This window comes from Myotis nattereri (assembly GCF_964212035.1).
Source record: "Myotis nattereri genome assembly, chromosome: 4".
Taxonomy (NCBI): Eukaryota; Metazoa; Chordata; class Mammalia; order Chiroptera; family Vespertilionidae; genus Myotis; species Myotis nattereri.
The window spans coordinates 4,231,371-4,235,743 of record NC_138079.1 but is presented as its reverse complement, the minus strand read 5'-3'; positions in this window follow the sequence as shown (position 1 = coordinate 4,235,743).

Below are 4,373 nucleotides of genomic sequence, written 5' to 3'. Positions count from 1 at the left end.
AAAAAACAAACAAACAAACACAAAAAAACCACCAGCCCTGGCTGGTGTGGCTCAGATGGTTGAGCATATCCCATACCCAAAAGGTTGCCAGTTGGATTCCCAGTCAGGGCACTTGCCTTATGTGCTGGGTTCAGTCCCCTGTTGGGGTGCCTATGGGAGACACCCAATCAATGCTTCTCTCACATCAATGTTCCTCTCTGTCTAAAAAACAAACAAAAACCAAAAATTCATAGTTACAGAGAGGTAGAAGAGGATAACGGGAGGATAAATGGAGACAGAAGACTTGATCAGGAATGGTAAACAAACAATACAATATACAGCTGATGTCTTATAGAATTGTACACCTGACATCTATATATTCACCCCAATAAATTCGACTAAAATTACTTAAAAAGAAAAATTACCTCTTAATTTGTATTTGTGGAATAGAGCCCCAGAACCCCCATACTAATTAGATTTAGAAGAAGGTTAATGTGGAATAGATTATTGGTGGTACTTGGTGGGTATTCTCCTTAAAATTTCTAGGAGATACATACAATTTTAGTAGAGTTAAGTTGACGATTCTAACTAGAATTGCCAGAATCATTAGAATGATAATCAACAGGATCTAATCTCACCTTCTAATAGAAAACAATTTAATTGTGCTCTTTAGACATGTCTGCCTGAGTTGTATATTAATTTTAAATGGGGATAATGAAGACCAGAAAGATTGAGATTACTGAATTTGCTAGAGGCTGAACAGTACAGGCTAACAATTACGGATTGTGCTTACTGCCATGCAACTTGGTCGCTAGCAGCTTCTTTTAACCTCTCGTTCTCTTTCAACCTAGGAACCGGTCCTGGCCTAAGAACTTCCACAAGGAAAAGCAGAAGGCTTTTCTGAAAGGTTGCATGTGATGCAAAAATGTAGAAGCTGTAAAAAAAAGCAGTTGCTGGTTTCCCAGTGGCACAGCGGCCTCTGGTGTTAGGAAGGGGTCTTCCTTCCATCACATGCACATTTAGGCCTACAGATCTCAGGTCCAGAGAACAACAGGTTATTAAACAATTTTTATATATTTACTTCCACCACCACCAACAGGTTGTGCACCCATGAAGCCGGGCTTGGTGCTATGATGACTAACCTAGCCCTCGTGACCAGAGGGAAGTGTGGACTGTAGCAGCTGTTTCATGTCACTTCTCTCCTTTCTTTTACCTTCTCCCAACTTTTCCTTGTATCACATATGAAGGACACCCAGAGTGGCTAACTTTGGGTTTTCACGAGGGAATGTGTTGGAATCAACATGAATCCCTGATGACACACACTCTTAAGGGACTTCATGTGTCCCTGGTGCTGGGGATAGAAATTTTTCATGTGGATGGAAGACTAGAGAGGATGTTGAGGGGGAAAGGTATAGCCTGTATTAATGGATTCCTGTGCCTTTGGCTTCCAGTTCCTTCCAGCCAATGGGACCTTTAACAAGAGATGGGAGGGCAGAGAACAAAATCAGGGTATTCATTCCCGTGGCTCTTCCCTGGGGGGAGGCTGCCTTGGACTGTTAATGTTTTACTACCAAAGGTCACTGCCCATTTCACGGCAATCTCTTTACACAACTCCTTCCTCCTAGGTCCCAGTAAACTCATTCTCCTTATCCTCCTGGCCTGGGAGTGGTTACAGGTTTCCCACTAGTATTGGCCCCAGGTTTCTGACCCTCTACACTTCCCCATCTTTTTATAACCCCTTGTAAATAAACTCTTTAAATGACTCTAATTTGAGTTTGCCCTCTGTTTCCTGTTGGGCCCTTGTGTGATGTATTCGTGTTTCGCAGCTATAAAATGGGGATGAGACTAACCCATGATTCTGGAACTTGTTGGAAGAATAAAACAAAAGTAGATGTATGAAAAGTACTTCATAAACTCTAAGGGCTGTAAATGTTAATTATGTTTGAGGAATGAATGTTCTGGCTAATTACCCTCTCAGGTTCATTAGAAATTATCCTGAAGAGTTTCCAGGAATTATCTTCACTGTTCTCTCTCTCTCTTTCTTTCCCTCTCTCTCTCTCTCTCTCTCTCTCTCTCTCTCTCTCTCTCTCTCTCTCTCTTTGTTGCTGAGAACCTTAAATGGTTTTTCCTTGACAAGAGCAAAGATGGTCTTTATCCTAGCATTCAAGGACCTTCACAGTTTACACTCTAATCCAGCCGTGGGCAAACTGCCGCCCGCTGGCCAGATCCGGCCCATTTGAAATGAATAAAACTAAAGAAAAAAAAGACTGTACCCTTTTATGTAATGATGTTTACTTTGAATTTATATTAGTTCACACAAACACTCCATCCATGCTTTTGTTCCGGCCCTCCGGTCCAGTTTAAGAACCCATTGTGGCCCTCGAGTCAAAAAGTTTGCCCACCCCTGCTCTAATCACTTTCCTGTTCATCTTCCTTCTCTGCCCTCATCAGTTCCAAACAAATGGATGAATCCCAGGAGAGCTGACACTATTTTTCTGTGTCCTGATCTTTCCTCGTTGGTCATGCACTTACCCCCTCAGATTCATCTAAACCTTGCCATCACTCCATGCCCAGCATGAAACCTCAGCAAATTCACAGTTGCTATTGGTATCTGGATCACATATTGGGTAGACGACTCTCTTGGAAATTAATGAAATGTCGGAGACTTTAATGTGCCTCATAGCAGTTACGAGCCACATTTTCAGAGTTGCTCACCTCACCCTTTTTCTGTGCAGGCCCGTAGGACTTAGCCTACTTCCCTCCCTTCTTAAGATGCCAGGAGCCACGTTCTTTCCAGAGATTTTTCTCCTTCCAGGATAGATTGTGAGATGGGACTCGTCTCACCCACTCTCTTGTAGCTTGACCCTGAACTGAAGTCTATAGTGTTTCTTATTTTAAACATTCGCATTTGCCTGTGCAGAAAGTAGCGAATAAGGGGAATGACAGCTAGTAAATGATAAGCTTGATGAACTTTGCTATATTCTAATGCTCTCCATCCTCTGCCTTTACGTCTGGGCCCTTTCCTGCTCTGAGGTGTGTTTCTTTTATCTCAACATGGAGCTCAAGAAGCACCAGTTCTTCAGTCTCTCACCAGTCAGGGGCCCTCTGACTGCACATGGTCATTTACATCTCAGGAGGCCCCTGTGTTGCTGCCTCTCATTTAAACATCTGTGTTCCAGGTGGAAATCTCATCTTAAGAAGAACTGCTACTTTTGAGCAACTCATTTAATCCTCATAGTTATTCTGCAGGGTACCTCAATCCTTGAGGAAACAGGCTTACTGTGGGTTAGTTAAAGGTATACAGTTAGCAAAAGCAAGTCTATTTACCTCCAAAATGTGCGTTTTCTTCTATTCTTCCAACGGCATTACCCACAGGAGGTTATTTCCTGCAGTCACAGTCTATCACATGAAAGCATAGGAAGGCACTCCTGTTGTTGTTTGGATCTTAATGTCTGTATCTTTTATAAATTTTAATTTTAATATTTAAGAATATTATCTTCATGTTACTTATGAAGCTAACTGAAGACTGAACATTGTTTTCTGTGTCACTATATTAGCCATTGCACCGTTACCGGAGGTCCGTGACTCGCATGTGTTTAGTTAACATGTATCAGTTAACTGTTCCTAAAAGGCTCTCGAGTTAAATAGGTTATCTTAATTATTTTCCTTTCTTATGTATAGGGTAATTGGAATCCCAATTCTAATTCTTCTTTGCTGAATGACAATCTTACGAATGAAGATTAATCCCAGCGCATGAAAAACAAAACAACACTGACAGATGTTTAAGATTGTGTGACGCTAAGGGTCCACAAAGAAATGGGGTCGTGGTAAAAGAATGTGATGGCATTAGGAGGTGAGACCCTTGGAGGGTGACTAGGTCTTGAGAGGAAAGGCCCTGTGAACTGAGACCTCAAAGAGCCCACCTTACCCCTTCTGCTGTGTGAGGACGCAGCATAAAGAGCCATCTAGGAAGGGGCTCTCACCAGACATTGAATCCCCTGGTGCCTTGATCATGGACTTCCAGCTTCCAGATCTGTGAGAAATAAATTGTTGTTCTTTATAAGCCACTCAGATTGTGCGTTCTATATGTATTTAAAGAAAGAGATAATTCATACTAATAAAATGGTAATATGCTAATTAGACCAAATGTCCTTCCAGATGAAGCCAGGGCCAGAGGGAAGCCAGCCCGGGTCCCGAGTGCCAGAGGGAAGCCAGTGCTGGCAGCCAGGGAAAGGAAGGACTACTCTTGCATGAATTTCATTCATCGGGTCTCTAGTCTATATATATAAAAGCCAAGCAACCGGAATGACGGAACAATTGGAACAACCAGTCACTATGATGCCCACTGTGGCGGCCAACTAGCCCTATTGGGGCCCTAATCAGGCCCCCCAACC